Source organism: Xenopus tropicalis, chromosome 3 (genome assembly GCF_000004195.4).
Source record: "Xenopus tropicalis strain Nigerian chromosome 3, UCB_Xtro_10.0, whole genome shotgun sequence".
Classification (NCBI taxonomy): Eukaryota; Metazoa; Chordata; class Amphibia; order Anura; family Pipidae; genus Xenopus; species Xenopus tropicalis.
The window spans coordinates 126785673-126810606 of NC_030679.2; positions in this window are offsets into that span (position 1 = coordinate 126785673).

Here is a 24934-nt window from a genome sequence, read left to right on the forward strand (position 1 = left end):
CATCGCTTTTCAATAGAGATACTGTGGCTAAATAAAGGGACATTATGGATGGGACTGATTGCCGGGGTATTTGCGTGTTTACCTGAATACTGCTTTGCATGCACATACCCTCCATTCCCTACTGCCTTGGAAGCACTGTTTAATATGGGATTATGAGGCACATAGGGTTTATGGCATCTCTGAATTAGACACCTGGTGCGTTGAGCTTTATTATGGATTTTTGTGTGTTGACAAATAGATTATATGAGGGTTCCAAAGTCTGGGCCCTAAGGTGGTAGCAAAATCATGATCAATAAAATAATAAGCACCACATATAAATCTATAAATAGAAAGAGAGCGAGAGAGATGTAAGGTGCACACCATAAACAGTTGTTTTGCCTGGGTGCCCAGACTGAAAAATAACATAATGCAGAATAATGGCACTCACAGGCTCACAGGTGAGTGGCTGTTCTTCTGCATTGTTTATGTATATACAGAAAACCCACACCTCACCCTCACACCAGCATGTCAGTGGCATGCTGTCTACTATTTATGATACAAGTATGGGATCTACTATCTGGAATTCTTCGGACCAGGGCTTTCTGGATAAGGGTTATTTCTGTAATTTGAAGTACTGTGCTTTAATGCTAAATTAAACCCAGTAGGGTTGTTTTGTGATTAACATGGATTTATGCAACTTATTTCCTGTCAACTTTTATTATTACAGAGAAAAGGGAAAATCAGTCAAAAATAAGAATTGTTTGCTTAAATCTTTGAATATTTTGGCGCTTTTTGTATTGAAGATCCCATACCTGCACGATTCTCTGTAGTATATTTGTGAATATGATCTCTTAGTAGTTCTGTGTTCTTTTCATTGCAAATAATACATTTCTGTGACCCCAAAATTTTTAATTCCACCAACAGCGTATATCCATAATGGTCCAGCATTATGAATTGGGCCCCTTTACACTGTCTTTTTCTACCCCTGCAGTAAAAGATTATATTTACTAATTGCTGCATGTGTCTTCGCTTAAAGGTTAATGCATAAGTGACTTTCCTGCCATAGTTTAAAGTATAAGTCGTTGTGACTAATTGCCTGCGTGGATTTGCTGCGCAAAAGTCGCGGCTACTAATTGCTGTGTGTATCAATGCCCTTAGTGTGGAAGTGATCTGGTCCCCTGAAAAATGTTAAATGGGGGTTCTACTGCAAATGACTTGCAGGAAAATGCAGAAGGGATTTTCTCATGATTTTGTGATCCCCATTCTTCACCATTACAAAGTATTGCCCTGCAAGCTACAAAATAAATATATACTGTTTGTGAGTAATGATTACCCTATAATATAGGTGTAAATTGCTTTAAATAGGATTCCAAGATGAATGGCAGTGGCTGCAATCACCTGCTGAGCACTCAGCCACCCTGGATGGAGGAAGTATCAGCTCATAGCACTGCCAGGTAGCAGCTCAGCAGGAGGACACTGGCCAGACATAAACTACTGACCATACCATGAGATACACTTATCCCCTGGGCTCCTCCTCTGAAAATACAATTTAACCCCATTATGGGAAGGGACATGGTGTCATGGTACTAATTACCCGTAATTGCCCCATAGGGTAAGATCATCCTGTCACAGGAGGGAGTCCTTTCTGAGAACACAAAGTGATTCCATCATCATTATTTACATACTTTACAGGCTGTGGGATATTAATTTCATGCCTTGGTCCCATTTGAGTGTTAGCCATTGCTAATCCCAGAGCTGGAGTTAGGGATGTGGGGACCCAGGGCATTGAAGGAAGCCCAAGGCCCCAGCCTAAGAGGAAAATGTTTTATTATGCAATCCTTAATTTACTGATGAACTACAGTACCCAACACCCCCCCAAACTCAGGTGTGGATCTGTATGCCAACCTTCTCCAACTGATCCCTCCATTGTTTGCTTGCTATATTGCTGGCATTAGAAGGGAAGGTGCTTTGCTACTGTAGAAATTGCTACTGTTGCACAATGGAGACATTTAGATTTAAAAGTTTTAAGTAGCACCCACACCATAGAATCACCAATAATGTCCTACATATGGCTATTTGCTGCTCAAGGGTTGCAGAAGAGGACAAAGCTAAGGCTAATGGAACATACAGGATTTCCCAGCATATTTCATATTTTTTTACCAACAAGGAAGCCATGTTCAGCACTTGTGATAGGTAATTTTGGGCCAATCCGGAGAGAATCCTCCCTCAGTCTTTTTTACCTTTTGGAGCACTCTCCCAGCACCTGATCTGGGAACTGACACTTATATTGTAGTGTCACCCACTGTAACCTGCAGCACTTATATTCTCCTATTTGTGTCTGTAAGTTACCCTTCCATCTAAATTGTAAGCTCTACGGGGCAGGGACCTCCATCCTCATGTCTCTTTGACTCTTAACTTATTGCAACTGTACCTTGTATCTATTGTTATACTTTGTATTTATCTATTATTATTTTAATAACCCCATTTGTATTAATCTATTCTACTGTACATATGAATAAAAGGAGGCAAGGGGTTGGGTGCTATTGGTTGTCTCTAGGGGTTCTATGTTTTATTCCAGCTAGGGCCCTAAAGCTGGCCATACACGCACCGATAATATCGTACGAAACCTCGTTTCGTACGATATTCGGTGCGTGTATGGCAAGTCGGCGAGTCGACCAATATCGCAGGAGCCTGCTGATATCGGTCCACTCACCGATCGGCCAGGTTAAAAGATTTTAATCGGGCGCCTGGGCAAAATCTGCCATCAGGGCTGAATCGGCAGAAGGAGGTAGAAATCCTATTGTTTCTACCTCCTTATCTGCCGTTTCAGCCCTGAACGGTTAGTGGCTGATTGAACAATCTTTTGTGCGACCGATGGTCGCACGAAAGATCCCAAGTCGCCACGTGTGTGGCCACCTTATCTGTTCACCCCATATCTGCACAGGTTTTCTTTCAGAAATTTAGTTTCTTCCCATACACAGAAACCACAGATTAATTGGCTCCTTATAAGACTGCCTATAGTCAGAATGTAATAGGGACCTTAAGAGTGTAAAGGTGAAGGTGGCCATACACATTCAGATTTGAATCTTCTTCCAACAAACTTTGGGATATTGAGTGTATGTTTAAATGCAACAATCTAAAAATTGATATTGTTAGTAAAGAACAACTTACCCTCCCACATTAACCCCCCCCCCCTCTTGCCCACTCAAATATATAAGGTATTACAGACAAAGACAAGGGAAAACGTGGTATCCACTGAAAAGGTTGTTAAAACTGTGTGATTAAGACAATGTGAAAATAAAAAATGTGCCAGTACAAGATAGTTATGACTTGTTGTTAGATATGCCTTTACTTATTGCCAAATAACTATGTGTATGACTGCTACCTCCCCCCCTCCCCACCTCTTTCCTTCTGTACCCCTCCCCACCCCCTTTTTTTTGAAAAAAAACAAAATAAAGAATTAAAAAAAAAAAATTGATATTGTAGGATTAAAATCCTAATAATAACAAATCAGAGGATGTTTTGACCATAATAATTGCCAGACAACAATCACACAAATGTCCTGGAAATGCATAGTAGGTCACCCAAGGATATTGTCAGATACACAATACATGTACAGATATTGTTAGATGACCAACATTTCCTTACCTGTCTGATTTAATAAATGGCCGATCGCCATGGTACTTGCTGTATGATTATATCAGTGCATGTAGGGCCAGCTTAAGATCTGCTGGTGCAGTGACTGATATTTGAATGGCATATAATTTCTGTCAAGTGCTATTGAATAGGTTGGTGCTATATAACTAACGAATAATAACTTGTACGTTAGGGAGAATTCCCATCAGGCCCTCTTTTCTTCCGCCACCCCCATAGCAGCCATTGCTTCTGCTGTATCTATTGTTACATCCTTCTATATTAGCTGTATCATATATTTCCTGAACCTATGCATTTGCAAAAACTGACCATCTTACCCAAGACTTGGGTGGTGTGGGCCTCTTACTATAACAAAGACATTCTCATTACAGGTTGGGGGAGTATTGGGAACATTCATTAATCTATTGCTAAACTGAGTTTATGCATAAACCCCCTGTTTGTATTAATGTATTCTACTGTACAGCGCTGCGTACATAAGTAGCGCTTTATAAATAAAGATATACATACATACATAAGAGTCAGAGCTGCCATACAACTTGCTTCAACGAACAGATACTGCCATGTGAAAAAGTGGCCCCTAGTGGTCAGATTGCTACATAAACATTAAAGCAGCGTTAAAGCATTTTGTGGAGACAATTTACTAACATAGGTGTTAATAGTGTATTCATCCTGAGCAATGGGTTTGTTTTCTGCAAGCTAGGAAATGAAAGCCCTAGGGCCAAACAATTGAATTAGCACAATATTGCCAACCTTAGGTGGGCATATTAGGGAAAGAGCTGCTCATCTGGTGATATCACCAAACATGCAAATCTTATAATGTAAGGCCATCTTTAGTAAATTAGCTCCAGTACAAATCTCAGACATTGGAGGAGCTTCCTTTTTTAATGAGCAAGAAAACTCCCAAAAACGACACTAGTGGTCATTTACAAAGTGCATAGCAGGGTGGAGATTGCACTTTGCACCTGGGTGCAGGTATGGTCTATAATGGAACTTTGGTGCTCTGTCTATGAATATAGTGCTGCCAAGGGGTGGGCTGGGGGAGGTACATAGACATCACTTTGCTCCGGCTTTCCAAAGTCGCGCAAAGTTTCCTCCTGCAGGCAAGTTTGTGCGACTTCCGAAAGGCAAAGCAATGCACAGGCCTTTCCACTAGCGACTCCTGTTGTTGCTGGTGGAAAGGCATATTGGAGCGGTTTGTCGTCCACAGAAGCGTGCGACTAACCCGCTCCATGGGACATAAGCCTTAAGCACAGGGTGCTACAGGTCCTTGTCCTATGGCAAGCAGTGCTCTGTACCTTGTGTTTTGGATTTTTAATCCAGAATAAATTGCACAGTGCAGGCATGCCGTGGACACGAGTGCTCTGCGAAAGAGAATGATTGCCCCTGGATGGCCAGGCACCCTGCAGTGCTTTCATGTTACACATATCTTCATAGAGCATTCTTAATAACAGACAGTTCCATATAAACATACTTTATATATGTGGGGGCAGCCCCCTGTTCCTTTTATGTACTTATGAACTTTTTATGTAGCTGAGGATATGCGATAGGTTCAGTATTTGGCTAAATGCTAAAATAGTGGATTTTTGTTATACATTTAGTTTCTTTTAAAGGCAAAGGGCCTTTGCAAGAGAAAGGCAGAATTCTGCTATATTTTTCTTGCTTTGGTTTATTCTTGTTGCTGCGTTTACAGATCATCAAATAGAAAAAATCATGTTTTGATGACAGGGTTGCCTGCAGCCATGGACAAGAAAGCATTTCTTTTAATCCAAGTTACAGCTTCTGCAGTGGCAGTGATTGGCTAAGTGCGGGCAGTGGATGGCTCCATGCGTTCCCCATGCAGTATGGATACACAGTGTCACTACAGCTCACCCGCACTCCACTCATGAATTTATCATTAAAGCGGGCCAGCAGATGGAAGGTTTGGGGAGCTGAGCCGCCCACGGTCCCACAGGCCACATGAAAAATTCCGATTGAACTGATCCCGGAGCCAGGAAATGTGCTTTGCCTCCTGATTTGAGAGTAACCTCCTCCCATTCCACTAAAGTGAGATAAGCTCAATGCTCAGGGCAAGACAGAGTTAAATGGAAGCAGGGAGAATCCAAAATACTGTGGGTTTAACCCACATACAGAAAGTAGTGCTTTACCATGGGCTGAGAGAGATACAGGATCAAAGGGGAAGTAGAATCACATGCCCTCAACACAAGGCAAGTTATTATTCTACTTCTTCAGGTTCAGAGTGGCTGCTACAAGTAAATGGAAATAATAATTATGACACATTTTAAGGGCCATTATATTATGTTTTGCTGAGTGCAGTTCTTAATAAAACAAATAGCACATATCACATACCCCTAGGGTTGCTGAGTTTTAAACCCGGTCAAAGGGCGTGCGTGATAATGTTGGCGCTGTGCATCAGAGATGTCATCATTCAAACCACCTAGGTCAGTGCTGTCCAACTGGCGGCCCGCGGGCCGCATGCGGCCCGCGACCCCCCTCTGTGTGGCCCCCCACCTGTCTGGCTGCTTTGATGGCTTACTCTTGAGTATGCTTTAAATGGTATCAGTACTGTGATTAACTGCCCCCCCCCCCCTGCATGGTTCTCACCTCAGATTCAGGCTGTAATCCCTCTGTATTGTTTAAACATGTAATCCCCTGTGTTGTTCACACCTTTTAATCTCTGCATTGTTCACCCCCTGCAGTGTTCACACCTCAGGCTCAGGCTGTAATCACCCACATTGTTCCCCTGTTTACACCTCAGACAGACTAGAAACCCACAAATAATCCCTGCACACTACAAAAAGAATATATACTGAGGTGGTACTGCAATTAAAAAGTTTTTTAATATATAGTTATTGTGCAGACTGTAGGATCAGTGCCAGCATTGTGTCACTGTATGCTGGCACACAGAGGCAGGGTAGGGAAGGCAGAGTATGGCACACACAGGCAGGGTAGGGAAGGCAGAGTATGGCACACACAGGCAGGGTAGGGAAGGCAGAGTATGGCACACACAGGCAGGGTAGGGCAGGCAGAGTATGGCACACAGAGGCAGGGTAGGGCAGGCAGAGTATGGCACACACAGGCAGCATAGGGCAGGCAGAATATGGCACACAGAGGCAGGGTAAGGCAGAGTATGGCACACACAGGCAGCATAGGGCAGGCAGAGTATGGCACAAACCAGCCAAGAATGGCACACACAGTCAAAGTATGGCACACACAGGCAGGGTAGGGAAGGCAGAGTATGGCACACACAGGCAGGGTAGGGAAGGCAGAGTATGGCACACACAGGCAGAGTATGGCACACACAGGCAGGGTAGGGAAGGCAGAGTATGGCAGGTTTTTGCTGTACTACAACCATTAATATGGGTATGGTCATGTGATAACACGGGTGTGGTTTCAAGTGGGTGCGGTTTCAAAAAGGGGAGTGGTCAAAACTGTCTTCCATTATCGGCCCTCCACCACGTAGGTCGGAAAAATTGCGGCCCTCGGTACCACAGAAGTTGGACAGCACTGACCTAGGTCATCACGTGATGACGTTTTCTGGTTGTGTGAATACGTCTGGGTTTTGTGTCCGCTGTACACAATTCGGAGGGTTTCTGCACGGTTTTCAGAAGGGTCCAAACCAGGCAGGTGGCAACCCTACATACCTACATGGCAGTGGCTGTTGGATTTTCCAAACACCCCTTTTAGGCCAAAACTGACCTAAAAACAAGGTTGGAAACATATGAAAATACTGATGTAGCAGCCATAGTTCCAGGAATATCTAGGACAGCAAAGATCCTTGGTTGGGGGTCAGCCCCACAGTTTAGGAACCACTGCTGTATATCCTTGGATTGGAACTGCTGAGACACCCCCAGTTGTCATGGATGCTCCTATATTTCAAAACAAACAAACAAACTGATTACTTATTTGAAATAAAATACATTTAATTCCATAGGGACAGTAGTGAAGCTAATATTTCTGTACATTCACCACTACTGATCCCCATTTAAAGACAATGGGTTATAGAGTAATTATAGGGTGATATCATGATATTTTGCCTGCTGCATTTTTCATAATACCTAAAATTATCTTCTGGGGTTCAAGTGCTTGTCAGTCGATCCTTCCCTGAAACTGTAGATTTTCCTTGTGCTTGCCCTCTAGTAGTTTAGGGGTTCAGCCTCTGAGTGGCTCAATAGAAACAGGACCCCTACATTTTCTTTTTTGGTTTCCCGAGTCAGTTACAGGGCTATTTGCTCGGCCATAAATACCCGAACGCTGTAATTTGACCCCTGTGGCAAAATAACTAGGAATGCTGGGTAAAGTTAACCTGGGTAATGTTTCCTTAACCAAAGCTTATTTTAAAATATTTGTGGATATATTGATGCAATCTGTGCAATTCCAACAGTTTAAAAACAAAATTGGATTGCACAGCGAGAGTGAGAAGGTCCGGAAACTTTAGGGGAGGGGGGTGGTCAATATTTACACTGCACAGAGATGGATTAGGATCAGGCATGTATATCTCATCTATGCTCATTACAATTAAATATAATGGGGATGGGAAGGACCAGGGGACAATGTTGATACTGTGAAAAGCTAATTTACTAAAACTAACCAAATTTGCACTAGAGCAGTAGTCTATAGCAACCAAGCAGCCATTAGCCCTGATAGTTCAACTGAAGGTAGCACACTGAAGGTCTATGCTATGTGCTACTGCACTGCTTGTAAATGAGCCCCTATATTCTGCTGGTTTATGATGAATGTGCAAATGTGTTGAGCTGGGATTTCCGCTATTTATTCCTATGTCTATATATGACTGCCTATTCTTGGATTTGCTTTTTCTCTCATCAGTGCCTGATTTTCCCAGGCTAACCTCTTTATATTATTTTCTCCCCTTGTTGCCTTTCCCCTTCCCTTGTTCTTTCTTTATTCCCTGCCTTAACACCTGTCTCCATATTCCTCCCCTCCTTCTCTCGTATGATTTCATAGTTCCTTTTTCTCTCTCAATACTGATGTACTTTTAACTTTGCTGTATTTCATCCGATTGCTCTTTTTCACCCTGACACCCCCCATGTCTCCTCCTTCCTCCCCCTCGCCTCTTTCCCCTTCCCTGCTATACACTCCCTTTCCTTCACTCTCCTTGCTGTCAGTATTTCATGCCAGTCTTGCTGTCAGGAGTTGGCTCTGATTGACAGAGCTTGGTTCCCGGTGGATCTCATTAGTGTGAACCAGTGCCCCCCGCCCTGCGTCCCAGCTCCTCCCAAGCCCCCGGCACAAGGTCATTAGAATAATATTTTGGCCCCACCACAAAGAGTAGAATTAATTCACATTGCAGCTACAGATGTTCCATGCACTAATGATGTGTCACTATGGAGGGGGTCAGTGCCTTCAGGTGACCAGCCACTAACCAGGCTCGATCCCCTTGTCCTCTTTCTTGATCACTCATGTTAACCCCTTTATCTCTGACACAAGTTCCAACATAATGAGCTCACCAGGAGGGAGAACCTCAGAATTGCAACAGACTAAAAGGGAGGCTTTGATCCATTTTTTGTTGCAATGAAACAAAGTACATTTCCACAATGCTTGCTCTAGCTTGGAGATGCAATTGCTAATGCATAGTGGATTCTCAATGTATGAAATCTGAAAAGACATTATATGAATATATATGGAGAACCTTTTAATAACTACCATATACCCCTAATATCAGCCAACTGCCCTTAAGACTGCGGGCCTAGCCACTGCTTTGGACATTCCATGTGTAGCCAGCACCCCCCCGGGTTTGGGAACCTTTGACCTAATACTCTGCAATTCAGGCCCTTTACTTAAGAAATTAGGCTGCCTAAAGGGATGATCATTGTCAGGACCAGGGGTCTAAACACACCATCAGGGGCCACAGTTTGGAGTGAGGAAGTAGAAACTGGGACACAGAAGGAAGATGTGCTTGCAACACTTTATAGAAGGCTCAAGCGGGTTAACTGTAAGGATGATGGTGCTGGTCTAGGATGTTGCTGTGATGGCATTGGTGACATTGGTGGCAGCATGCTAAGGACTAGTGCAGGCCCAATAAAAGCCACCAGGGATTCCGATACATGGTCAGCATGCTTGAATGGCGTGAAATCCAATCCTTCAAAACGTACCTGTGCCAATGTGTACCCTCACTCTTTGCCGGAACACTGGACTTTGACCATTTTAAACCTCTGCTCTGCCATGCCTTAGACTTTTCCCTGCCTGTTACCTTGCATATGCCATTAGCTTCTCCCTGCCTTGCCTTATTATCCTGTCAGTTCTGTAACACAGTGTGTTCCTTGTATTGCCTGCCAGTTAACCCTACCTGTGCCAATGTCTACCTTCTGCATTGCCTTCTACCTTCCTGTGTGTTGACAAAGTTGTTCCTGTTTGCCAAGCACCAGTACAGCTTCCTCCTTGGTCCTCCCTTCGAGCCCCTTCAAAGGGTCAATGGGCCACCTGGTCGTCTGTACTGACCCCTGGTTTCTAGCCTGCAGGTTATTTTAAAGTCTCCAAAATTATTTTACGAGTAACCCACCACATATTTTAAACGCAACCCTGTAGGAACCAGGGATACTAGAATTCCTCTATGAATTTTCTCCATGTTGCAATAAAAGTAATAAAAAGCCATTTTTCTGCATATAAAGTGCAAGATGCAATCTTTGTACACAAATAGCCATGTTTAGGCTCCAGGGTCCCCTAGCGGCCATGCTTGTACTATGTGCACTGGCGCTCCCCACAAGTAGCCACAAGTTTCTAGAAGCATGTTTGAAAACAAGTACCATTTATGAATAGTATGTTGAGCTGTGCATCTATCTACACTAGTACTTTGCACTTGCATTGTAAATGAGCCCTACTAACACAATGAGTACAAAATATTATTGCCCAATTAATTGTAAACTCACTTTGGTTTAAACAAAACCACCTTTGTAGCCTCAAGCAATTAATGACCCTCTCAGATTTCATGAGTCTTCCCTGGAGACCCCTCAATACTATGAAAATGAGACATCCTGCAATAGGAGCATTTAATTGGCTCCTGATGAAATAGACCCTAGAGTGTGTGTGTATGTTGGGGAATCGGATGGTCATCTCCACTGGAAACAACTTATGAACTACTAAATATTCTCTATAAAATATAACATAATATGTCAGCACTATATCAATAAAGGAAAATAATATTTTAATGGTGGCTTGCACAAAGAATTAAACTATGTGAGTAGGACTCTAGGCAGTCAATGACTGGTTAATGCTTCTCTATGTATGCTAAGGTCATGGTGACCTGGGGACAGGCACCAAGCTTATCTGGCATACACAAAGATTCCATCCCTGTCTCTGTGGCATGGGATCCCCCAGCCCCCCTCTTCTCTATAACCTCTTAATAGCGTGGCCGGTCAGACCCCAAGGACAGAGTCCATATCAGCAAGGGGAACCTTGAGGACAGTGGGGATGAGTGAGCAAGAATGAGAAAGTATAAAATAAGAACACAAGTGATGCAACTATGAGAGAATGATGGGGAGAGACAGATGGGGGAGAAAAGGAAGACCGAAAGAAGAAGAGTGATATAGGTAAACGTGTACCTTTTAAGCAGTATAATAATGCAGGGCCAAAGCGCCTCCATTGACTTACATTTTAGTAGCATGAGAGTGCTAAGCACTTTTAGGGTATTACACTTACATTGTAAGTCAATTGAGGTAATTTCAGGGCACTTTCAATGCACTGGCTGAAAAAAAGTTAATAGGGCTGATTTCAGGGTCTTTGGTGACATTTTTGCACTGCTATAAGCTAAGAACGCATAGTGCCCAAAAGTGCGCCCTATGTTATTTGCCTAATGATGGCCATACAAAATGATGTGACCGTTTATACACTGCACCTTTCATGATGTGGTCGGTCATATTGCCACTGATCTTCATGGGTGCTTGCTGAAAATCACTTGGCAACTCTGACATCAGGAACCCGGCCTTCACCCATTGGCATCAGTGTAGATGCAGCTACCTTAACTTATACAGTCTGCATGTCTATAACTGTACATGGGTAACCCATAGTTTTCCAGATATTAGTGAACTACAGCCATGAGGATGAATGGAACATGAGTATTTGGGGTCACCCAGTATAAGGACCCTATACTGAATTCTGACCTATGGGCCCCTTTGTACAATTAAGTTAACTTTAATTATGTTATAGAATAGCCTATTCCTATCAACTTTGCAATTTGTCTTCATTATTTCTATTTTTTAAAAATATTTGCCTTCCTCTTCTGCTTCATTCCAGCTTCCAAATGGGGGTCCCTGACCCTGGCAGTCACAAACTATTACTTTTTGAGGCTACAATTTAATAGTTACTTTTTATTGCTTATCTTTCTATTGAGGCCCTCTCCTATTCATATTCCCACCTCTCGTTCAAACCACTACCGGGTTGCTAGTGTAAATAAGACCAGATAGATGCAGAAATACCAAACAAAAGCCGCGGAACAAAATTACTGAAAAACAATAAAGAATAAAAAAGGAAGACCAATTGCAAATGATCTTAGAATATGAATGTCTGCATTATACTGAAAGTTAATTTAAAGGTGAACAACCCCTTTAAACCCAGCAGAAATCACATTTCACACACAGGAAAGCAAATAATTACTGCTTGCCTTAGTAACAATGAACAGGGGCTTCGATCTTCCCTATTTCATGTTGCTGAGCTGTTCTCTTCCCACTGTTTAGAATAGAGGGCGAGTCAGGAACTTGATCAAGCAAGGCAGTCTTGTGACTGGGAAAATAAAAGGAGTCGATCGCTTTATGAATGTAATTAAGGCAGCCAAATAAAATGCTGTCAGCAGATGTGGATTGTGGTTTAAATTTGTATTTAACTGGTTGCTAGTTAACTCCTGTATCAGCGTAAGCCAGTCTGTAATACAGGGAATGTATAAAAGCTTGAGTCTTTTTCTGATAGATAACTTGGCTGAGAATTCTGGGAGCTGTGTTTGTACAATAGCTGATAAAGGCCCAGTATCCACCCTAGCATTAATTAACTTAAATAAATGTCTTTCAGGCAGTAAAGTTAGCTTGGTGTACCGTAGCACTCATCAAGTGGCAATTGGCACGGCTACAACAAGCTCAGCACAGGTGTGTATGGTTGGCACGCCATGCTGTGCTGTGAGTACGGCACTGAGTGTATAGTACAGGGTGGGTGCTTGCACTGTGAGACTGTATGGATAACATGTAGGGGGTCTTTTCCCTTTAACACTCCCTGATCCCAAGTTATTTGCAGAACCATATCAAGTTTTTATTCTGATTGTGGGTGGGTGAGTGGATGGGTGGGTGGAAAAAGCACAAAGCATTAACTTCTATAAAGGCCTGAACTGACAATCTGGAAGCTCTGGCAAAGGCTGCCGTAGACTTATACTTTATACTGGGCCTGTGAGGGGCTTTCAGATTGTAGTTCACAGAACAATAGTGAATTGGCTGCTGGGGTCAGTGACCCCATTTGAAAGCTGGAAAGAATCAGAAGAGAAAGGTAAATAATTTAAAATCTATTAAGAAATAAAAAATGAAGACCAAATGAAGCGTTGAAGAAGAATAGGTCATTGTATAAAATACTAAAAGCTAACATGAGGGTGAACCGCCCCTTTGAAGCCTTTCCCTGACATGTTATCTACCGTAAGTATCTTGGGTGTGAGTATAAAAGTTACCAAACTATAGGGCTGGACACATTTTAGGGGGTAAAATCAATGGACTGGAAAGTTCCCTTGAGGTTCGGCATTAATGATTTGTCACTATACTTTATAGCCATGAAAATATGAATGGTGTCTTATTTCTCTGGAGCTGAGTTGGGGGTGGTAATGACAAGAGGGAACGAACCAAATGACCACTAAGGCAAGGTTTGAATCACAAAATCCCAGAAGCCTCTGGATTAAAGGATTTCTGTAATAATATAAATGCTACAACTTGTGTAAAAATGTAGCCCGGCCATGTATTGTTGTGTTAATTTGTCTGGCTATTTGAGTTGGCGGTTTCTGGAACCATGGTTTTGCATACCCGTGTATATAATTATATCTGTAAGCGCGTGTGTGTGCGCGCTTGTGTGTCAGTGACTAGAGGACAATCAGCAATGCATGCTCTTTGTGTCCGCAGATGTTGATTGGCCGGATGAGCCTCCATTGTATATGCAGATGTTGGATTGTATCTCTCTTGCATGTGCTCCATCAATCAGATAATGGGCCTCGCAGAACTCACGTCACCAAAATGCAGGAAACTGCCACCAGGACCAAATTATCTTTCCTTCCCCCAGTACATTGCTGTCATTAAATATACCAAAAGTGCTGGGTGGCAAGGAAGGGGTGCTTGCACTCTATAAATACTGATCATGCATTGCAAAGGCTTAGCAGTCTCATGGGGAAAGCCTGTCCCTACTGCTCGTGTGGGCTATATATGCAGGTTATTGTGCAGGATTGTCTATGTGTGTGCGGGGAGGGTGCCATGGCTTTACAAACTCTTTCAATGCACTCAATACACATTGTTTCCAATCCCATTGCTTATCTGGACCTCTGGCAGGTTACCCAGACTTGGACTCCCATGGCCCACCCTTTTAAGCTGGCCATACACACACCGATGATATCGTAGGAAACCTCGTTTCGTACGATATTCGGTGCATGTATGGCAAGTCGTCGAGGCGACCGATATCGCATAAGACTGCGGATATCAGTTGACTCGCCGATCGGGTGGGTTAAAAGATTTTGATCGGGCGCCATTGAAGGCGCCTGAGCAAAATCTGCCTTCAGGGCTGAATCGGCAGAAGGAGGAAGAAATCCTATTGTTTCTACCTCCATATCTGACGATTCAGCCCTGAACGTCTGTGGAGGGTGGCCACCTTAAGACAGTGGTTGTCAGACTCAAGGCACCCTTGGAACAACAACATAAGGCCATGGCCCTTTTTAGCTAACAGCAAACAGATAAAAACATAGGTATATTAGCCATTCAGCCAAGTGTTGACCCTATATTGCTCTAACTGATCTCCAAAAAAGCCTATTGGGAATATTTTGAACTGCATTCTCACCAAATCTGCCCTTAACTGGCCTTCAGGCTGAACCCAACTAAAGCTGGGCTGGATTGTAATTAGGCTTTCACAGTGTTGCAAACAGACCATGCTACATCAAAATAGATTAAAAGGAGTAGTTCAGCTTTAAATGATCTTTTATTATGTTATAGAATGGCAAATCCTCAGTAACTTGTGACCTGCTTTTAATTTATTATTTCTTAATAGTTTTTAAATGATTTGCTTTTTTCTTCTGACTCTTTCCAGCTTTCAAATGGGGGTCATTGATCCCGCCAGCCTAAAAACTTCTTCTGAGAGACATTAATTGTCATGTTGTTCTGAGAGACTACAGTTTTATTGTTATTGTTACTTTTTATTACTTATCTTTCTATTCAGACCCTTTCCTATTTATATTCCAGTTTCTCGTTCAAACCACTGCCTAGTTGTTAGGATAATTTGAACCACAGCAACCAGATAGCTGCCAAATTCCAAACTGGAGAGCTGCTGAACAAAAATTGACAGATTTGCTCATCATTACAGAGTATAATAGTGTATGTGTGGAGGGTGGGTGTTATGTGAAATGGCCGCCATGCTGATATCTGTAATATAATAATTTTAGTGTCTGAAAAGATGGGGCAACGGCATGGCTAAAAAGGAGGTAACAATACTGGGTAGAGTATTTGTCAGTGAGGAAGAGCACAGTGCTTTATTAATACTACTTGGGGCCCTGTGAAGTATCCAAACATTAATAAGTCATTTTAGACCTGTGGCCCACAGCATGCTAACCAATAGCTCCAGGCCCCAGAAATCCTCATTATAATGCAGTAGACCACTCAAGCTTCTCGAACCTAGGGAGTTTCAGAGACAGATAGCGGCTAGATGTTATTTTGGGTTTGGTGGATAGATAGTAATGTGAATATAGCAGTAGCAATGATCAGAAGTGGAAAGAGCACGAGACATAAAGAGAAAGGGTAGCGTACAGAACAGAAACAGAGGCAATAGCTGAGGAGGCTGGAGGCAATTGAAGGGAATAAAGTGTAGGTGAATGGGGGGTTGGTATGAGAACATGAATATATACAGTAAGATAAACCACCCAAGAAAAGGTAAAATTAATAGAGGGAGGAGGACTAGATATAAAGTCAGAATGCAGAGAATGAGGACATGGAGGGGGGGGGGGGGAGCGCAGGGGTAATCATGGTGTGCCCCCAGGCTCAGAGATACAGCGCCTGGTGACAGTGACCAGTTAGTGTGAATATCTCGTCACTCCTTATCCCCTCAGGCAGTCCTGTCAGTTTTCCCCGCAGGGCAGATCATCATGAGCCCTATTAGGGTAAACAGCATTTTTCCCTGCCAAACCTAAAAAAATAGGGCTCTCCAGCCTAACAAGCACAATGAGATGTATTCCCTACTATCAAACCGTAGGCTTCTGGGTAATGTGCCCTGACAATAGGGCTCTGGAAGGCAAAAGTAGGGGGGGGGGGCATATTTAATAATGGCTCCATACAAATAAAATGAGGCATTATCCAAACAACTATATTTGGATATTAAGAAAACCTAGTGCCATAGTGTATAATAGGTAGAAGAGATATAATACTGACATAATGACCAGGGATTGGAGGTCTGGAAAGTAAGAATAAAAATGTCAGAATGGTAGAAAAATACTAAAGAAACAAGGGTTCATTTAAAAACCCTTTAAAAACACATGTGTAAGGCACGGTAGCAACTACTGGTTCATATATGTGCCCTATGATTGGGGCACCTTTGCGGGTTACTTTGGAAAGAACACAAGTGAGCTGTTAAAGTGAATGAATTAATACCGGACAATTAATTACTTGAGCTCATTAAGACAATGGCCGACGGGGAGATTAGTCGCCTGAAGTTAAATCTTTGCTACCGCGGGCAACTAATCTCCCTGCAATGCCTTCCCGCGGCAATAAAGTGATTTGCCGGTGGGAAGGCACACGCGTCACTTTGTTTTCCGAAGCAGCGCAAAGTTTCCTCCTGCAACACATTTCCTGTTCCGAATAGAGCACAAGTGCGCCTACTGGCGCTAGGGATACAAAAGTCTTGTGCCTAAAGAATCAAGCACAGAAGTAACTTATACACACACGTTTTTCCAGCACAAATGCAGCTGATTTACATTTAAATGCAAGTGCAACTGTGTCTGTTTGGACCCATCAGCCACAATGATACCACCTCATTGACGCTATTGTGCTGGTATTATAGTGGAAAAAAATGGCATAAAATTGCACTTTGCACCCTGCACTTGTAAATGAGCCCTATTTAATGCTTCCACAAGGAAGTTCTTGTAATTTTGTAATCTCTACTCCAATCTGCTGTATACTAATTGATGTGAAATCTTCTCTGATCCTAAATCAGGGGAGGCCAAACAAGTGCCTGCAGCAACAGATTTGTTTTAACACGGTCTGTTATACATGCTGTCCCCTTAGCACATAATGGCTGTAATCCTATAACGCCCTCTGGTGGGGAGGGAACTGTACTGTATTGCATTGTATGGTAATGCTTATATAATTTCTCTTTGCTAGAAAGTAATAAATATAACTTTTACCTAACCATTCCTTAAACCCCTTCTAATTTGCTCCACGGTGCTTCACGGTGTGGGCCAGACTGCAAATCTGCCACCAAGCACAAAGTGCAAGGCTGACAAGCAGAAGGGAGTCCTGGACTTCATGTTGCCGTAAAGAAGTGGTAAATATAGGGCTCCCTGGCACCGTGTGCCCTCTGGTGTTGCACATTCAGAGAGATAAGGGGGTTTGAAAGGAGACGGCCACAAACGGTCCATGCCCTGTATGCAGTGCTGCCAACAGCAGGCAGCACTGTGAAAAGTGATAAAAGACTCCAAACAGTTATGGGTGCTTCTAGATACTTCTTACACATTGCAGAATTGGTATAAAGTACAGATATGGGACCTGTTATCCAGAATGCTTGGGATCTAGGATAATGGGTCTTTCGTCAATTCGGATCTCTATACCTTAAGTCTACTAAAAAAAAAATAATTTAAACATTAAATAAACCCAATAGGATTGTTTTGCTTCCAATAAGGATTAATTATATCTTATTTGGGATCAAGGACAAGGTACTGTTTTATTATTACAGATAAAGAATGCTTTGTTTTATGGGAGTGTTCTTTGTCCTTTCCTAAGAAAACAACTACATTTAGAAGGAAAGTAACTTAGGCTCAGACCCATTGACCAGCTGCTGGCTTTTATGGCTGTGAAAAATGAGGGGGGCTTCTATGTACATAAAATGCCAGTGCCTGTTTTGAATACCAGTCCAGACCTGGTGACACATCATATCAAATGTGCATTTTGCAAGGCAGGGGGTATTTCAAAATAACAAAGCAAGAGCTCCATGTTAAGCTATTCCAAAAGGAACCATTTTTCTTCGGGTTGTTGCTGTACTTTACACTTTTTTAATCCATTGGTGGATTAACTGTCTTGGCTGACAAGACTCTATGACAGTTGTGCTCTATATGCTTAGGAAAAGTTGCCTTTACAGATGGAAGGATTGCTGCTTCACCTGAACAAGGACTTGAACCCTCAATTCTCCAAGTCTCCCATCTGAGCTATCAGGGCTCTACTTCCATTGCTCTCCGTGACAGCCCACAGAGTTGCACCTACAGTATTGTTGATTTTTGGCAGCATTGCATACAAGAGGGGCAGCAAATGTGGCTAAATGGCTCTCTAATGGCTGTGAATGCTGCACTCTTCCCGATGTACAGTCTGCACTTATGCCCTTTCCATATTACATGAAAACATATATCCGTATAATAATATAGGCAAAGAAACATTCTGTAGATGGTTAAATAACACCCTCGGGGGCACCGGGCTACAAGTCCTTAAACCATTGATGGAGCATAAAGAGATTTGACTGTTTCCATCACGCTAATCAGTTGTAGGCTGTGAGCGCACGCATTATCTATTATGCACACTCGGAGAATAAGCCAACTGTGTGCTCAGGTGCTTGTTTATTTCACCAACTCAGCGCATTTTCTGCTCTGATTTGGCACAGGGAAGGCAATGCACATTCGCTTGGCACAAGTGGATGTAGGGCAGAAGGAGTGAATAGGGTCAGGGTAAACAAACAGAAGCTTGGGAACCATCATTAATTGTTTTAGAGATCATTTCTTTAAACTGCTTTCCTATTATGGGCCAAGCTGTAGCCTATGAGTAAGGACAGTGAAGCCATCTTCAGAACATAATAGTGTGGGGAGCATGTAAGCTATGCAAAGAGAATGGCAACCTGGGCAGATGCCTTTGGCACCTAGTTAGAGCAAAAGCCCATCAGCAAAGCTGTCTCATGCATCTGCTATACAGGTCTAGGATCTATTATCTGGAATGCTTGGTGTTTTTTGGATACATTTGGAGCTCCATACCCTAAGTCTGCAACAAATCATTTAAACATAAAATAAACATAAAATAGGATATTTTGTCTCCAATATGGATTTATGCACTTTACTTACCACCAAACACAAGCTACTGTTTTATTATTATTATTTATTCATACAGGAAAGGGGAAATACTTAAAAAACATTAAATGATTTGCTTAATATTGATGCTATGGGAGACAGCCTTCCCATAATTCAGAGCTTTCTGGATAACAAGTTGCCAGATAATGGATTTCAAAATGATTTGCTTAACATTGATGCTATGGGAGACAGCCTTCCCATAATTCAGAGCTTTCTGGATAACAAGTAGGCAGATAATGGATGCCAAAATGATTTGCTTAACGTGGATGCTATGGGAGACAGCCTTCCCATAATTCAGAGCTTTCTGGATAACAGGTTGCCAGATAATGGATCCCAAAATGATTTGCTTAACGTGGATGCTATGAGATCCCATGCCCATATTATCCTAAAACAGGCAGTTTGGGATCAAGCTGAACTCATGTCAATGTCACATATATATATAATAAATGGAGGCATCTGTTTACTAAATATAAATGCCTATAATGACTTGCGTCACAGGGAAAATGCCAGAGCTGGTTTACGTAACCATGTTTGCTTCTGGGATGGCACATAGATATTATCGCCTATCATTGTGAACTTGCTACATAAGCTGTTTCCTAAGTTTCACTAAAAGCTAGCCCCTAAAGTGTCACCAAATAAAGGGAAAATTGTTATCAATTTCTGTCCCCACCTGGAGAAGTTTTATGTGAAAAAACACCACAAGTTTCATTGGTAATATAATGTGAATATAGCTGATTACTGATATGAATCCAGTGGCTATAATTACATGTAATAATCCATTAATAATGACTGTTTCATATAAACTATTCATTTGTAATTTGCCAAGGCATTAACAAAAATCCACAATTTTGCAGTTGGCCCAGATGAGCTCCATAAAACTCACAAAGCTAAAATGAGCTGTTATGTTTACATAAATGGCCCATATCCACTTGTTGATGTGATTCTTGTGCGACAGGCCTCCATAGGCCCCAGTGTATGATCCAATGGTTGCCCGATTTGCCCCTTCTCCTGGGTGGCCAAATTGGGCACAGATCCACTTGCTGGGCAACCTGATTCCAGTGAATGGCTATGACAGTGTATGGCCACCTTTAGGCAATGCATTTCCAGTGTATGTTTACGGGAAGCAGTGACAAATAAGGGGGCATTCTAAGTACCAGTGGTGGTGGTCAAAAGGATCCATTTATCATTAGCCTAACGATCCAATTCTTATTGGCCCCTGTTTCTTGTTGTCCGAAATGTATTCTGGACACAGATATATTAAAACATTGTACAAAAAAGAAGAGGAGACGATGAAAGAAACACATTCCGCAAGTATCAGTTGTTAGGGGGTTGCTTGTTCCCCCCAAGTATTGGTTTTCAGGCTTTTTTTCGGTTTAAGTCCTGCTCTTTCGTTAGGTCAAGATTCTCCCTCTGTTAAAGAAGAGAATACACAGTATATTCCCATTTTCCCTGAGTACCACATTACAGTCTGGTTAATAGGGTACTGGAAAATATTACCTGTGGTTTCCCAGTAAGCTGATACAGCCACCCAGCTGACTAAAATCTATGTTCTGTAAATGCATGAAGCTAGACGTGGCTTTAGTTTAATAGTCTCTCAGACACATTACCGTGCAGATGTTTTCTGGGACTGTTCAGTTCTAAAGCCGCACAGTTTTCTGGCCTGCAGTTATTGAGCTGGCCCGCCCAGTTCTGCTCCGAGGGATTTATGTGCAGAGATATCCGCTTTCTCCTATATATTCACTATGATTCATTTAAAGCTGACAGCTCTATTAAACACTTAACCACCCACAGACAATTTCTGTTAGACGGCCCATTGTGAGAGAATTGTATCCTATGTACCCACACAATGTGCTGATCTGTGCCACTCAGGGCCTGATGATTAGAGACTACCTAAGAGGTGTCCCCCTGAAAGGACTCACTGGCTGGTAGGATTTTCTCATACAGCCAGAACTTATAGGATAGAAACTTGTTTCCTTTTTTTTTAAGTTTTTATTTTGCATTTAGTATTAACATATCAAAAAACACAACAAGGATGAAAAAAAAGGGGGGGGGGGGTAGAAGATAGGAACTTATTTGATGGCCCCTATAGCTGAGGCATCAGCACATTGATGCAGTACATGTCCAATGGATCGCTGTAGACCTCAATGGACAATCTGCCCAATTAGCCACAGAATGCGGGTGGTCAAATCAGAATAATTCGACTGAAGGATTTGGTTTATTTGTTTTTTTTAATTTGTCTGTGGTTTACATGTAAAATTGGCCCCTTCAGAACAAACTGTTAGCTTATCTGCCTTGTATGTGGCCCACCAACGGGTCTATCTGACAGGTTTAAAAACCCCTTTGTGCCTATGTAGTGCATCAGCACATTGATGCAATCCGTATCCGATGGGTCTCTGTAGGCCCCAATGGACAATCAGATTTTTAGCCCTAGGGCCAATCTGCCCGATTTGGCCCAGCATGTCTGTGGCCAAATCAGCATAATTACACCAAAAGATTTGGTTAGCTTTTTGTTTTTGTTTTTTTAGAATTGGCCATGCTTTACATGTGCAAACCCCAAGGAGTATTGGCACTGCCTATGATTAAGTACAGTGGGGGTATGAAACAAGCAAGGCAGAAACTCCTTGGGGTTTGTATCTGTATTGACTTTTTTATAGGAAGACTTGAATAAATTCATACTTTTATGTACAGGTATCAGACCCCTTATCCAAAAACCCATTATCCAGAAAAAATTCCAAATTACGGAAAGACCATCTCCCATAGACTCCATTTTAATCACATAATTCACATTTTTAAAAATGATTCCCTTTTCTCTGTAATAATAAAACAGTACCTGTACTTGATCCCAACTAAGATATAATTACCCCTTATTGGGGGCAGAACAGCCCTATTGGGTTTATTTAATGGTTAATTGATTCCCTTTTCTCTGTAATAATAAAACAGTACCTGTACTTGATCCCAACTAAGATATAATTACCCCTTATTGGGGGCAGAACAGCCCTATTGGGTTTATTTAATGGTTAAATGATTCCCTTTTCTCTGTAATAATAAAACAGTACCTGTACTTGATCCCAACTAAGATATAATTACCCCTTATTGGGGGCAGAACAGCCCTATTGGGTTTATTTAATGGTTAAATGATTCCCTTTTCTCTGTAATAATAAAACAGTACCTGTACTTGATCCCAACTAAGATATAATTACCCCAACCTAATTCACCTTATGCAACTACCTCAATTCCAAATCTGGCCTATAGCAGGTGTAAAAAGGCTTAAGGATATACTTGAGGAGAACTTGTTCCCCACATACACTGATCTTAGAAGCAGGCCCTTGCTGACTGATGCTAAACTGTACCAATACTTACAGCTGAGGGAGGCATTCGTGGACTAATTCCGGGAAACATCCCTAGTATATGAGAATTACCCCATAGAAAACTTGTTGACCCAGGAATGCCCCCCCAAGCTGGTGTCTAGGCTTTACTCCCTATTGAACTCAGCTTCGCAGGCCCCCTTCCACAGAACCTACCTCAAATGGAGGTCAATGCTGGGCGACTTAACAGAGGAGCAATGGGAGGAGGTAACAGAGAACCTATATCACTTTTTGATATCCTCAAGGGATAGGCTAATTCAATACAAATTTTTGATGCAGATCTACTTTACTCCGGTTAGGCTAAAGGAAATTGGCCGCAGAGAAACTGACAAGTGTCATAGATGTCAAACAGACCAAGCAAACTTTCTACATATGATCTGGAACTGCCCTAGGATCCAGGATTTCTGGATAGACATCACCACACATATGTCAAGTCACCTTGCCTATCCTCCCCTCCTCTCACCATACGCCTGCTTACTCGGCATCCTGGAGGACCAAGTAGGAAGCATCGCCTCTAGACTATTTGCCCGATCCTTACTCTACTATGCTCGGAAATGTATTATACTTCGCTGGATGGGACCCAAACCCCCCCGGAAAAAGCAATGGATCAAGCTCATCAACGGAGCCCTACCCTCCATTAAATTGACATACCTTGCCAGAGGATGCCCAGCAAAGTTTGATAAAGTATGGCAACCATGGCTGGATGTGGAAGGGGACCCACCTGCCTACAACAGCAGACACCCCGAATTTACCATATTAACCCCTTAAGTCTCACTAACCCCAATGCGAGTAAATGTGCAAACTCCCTACCAACCCTTCTTCCCTTCTTCTCTTCCCCCTTTTCTTTCCCCCTCTCTTATATTTGTTTTATTTGTTTGGAAAAAAGGGAAATAAAAACATTTAAAAAAAAACAAAAGATATAATTACCCCTTATTGGGGGCAGAACAGCCCTATTGGGTTTATTTCATGTTTAAATGATCCCTTTTCTCTGTAATAATAAAACAGTACCTGTACTTGATCCCAACTAAGATATAATTACCCCTTATTGGGGCAAAACAGCCCTATTGGGTTTATTTAATGGTTAAATGATTCCTTTTTCGCTGTAATAATAAAACAGTACCTGTACTTGATCCCAACTAAGATATAATTACCCCTTATTGGGGGCAGAACAGCCCTATTGGGTTTATTTCATGTTTAAATGATCCCTTTTCTCTGTAATAATAAAACAGTACCTGTACTTGATCCCAACTAAGATATAATTACCCCTTATTGGGGCAAAACAGCCCTATTGGGTTTATTTAATGGTTAAATGATTCCTTTTTCGCTGTAATAATAAAACAGTACCTGTACTTGATCCCAACTAAGATATAATTACCCCTTATTGGGGCAAAACAGCCCTATTGGGTTTATTTAATGGTTAAATGATTCCCTTTTCTCTCTAATAATAAAACAGTACCTGTACTTGATGATAACTAAGATATAATTAATCCTTATTGTATGCAAAACAATCCTATTGGGTTTATTTGATGTTTCAAAGATTTTTAGCAGACTTAAGGTATGGAGATCTAAATTACAGAAAGATCCCTTATCCGGAAAACCCCAGGTCCCGAGCATTCTGGATAATGTTTCCCATACCTGTACTGGTTTTGATAATAATAATTCTATTACCAAAATGCAAATGGGCCTTTGTATAGCATAGGGTTAACAAAGAAGCAGAAGGCACTATGTGGCTGTGTGATTTGCCTTTATTGCTTGCCTAGGTAACTTTAATCTGCTTTACTAGGTAACAAACCGACTTGCATCAAGGGGAAATCAAGCAAACAACAGCTTTGTTAGCAAAATTAATTTCTGTGAATAAGTGGATATTTCCAGAGGGTTTAACTCACCTGCTGCTCATGGCGCTGGGAATGTGGGCACTGGGGTGTAACGTTTTGCACTAATCCCCAAATCTTTGTGCAACTGCTCAGCCTTCCGTTTGACTGGGGCTCCAAATCCACTGATGTTGCCCTTTAATTCTGTGTGTGTTTCATGAGCGCCGTCAATTTCCATTCGCTGCAATAAGCAAATGCAGAACTGACAATTTTACGGACAGTCCCAGAGGGGTTAACCTGTGTTCATTAAAGCTTCAAAAACACATTTCATTATAAAAAACATTCTTCTAATCATCTCATCTGCATAAAAAAAGCTTATTTAAAATCAGGTTCACTTTATATTTTTTCACTAAAAGGATGCAGATTTCCATTTTCCATAACCCAGAGCTGTTACACTCCAATGGGGGAAGGTAATATGTATCGCCAACGGGAAAAATGGTCGCAATGGGGCCAAAATGGTGCTTTGCCACAAGTTTTGCGTTTGCGCTACAAAAAAACCCATTAGCGTTCCCTTTGCATTTCTTGTGACAAAAAGTTTGTGATTGTTATTTTTTTTTAGTGAACGTAATAAAACTTCT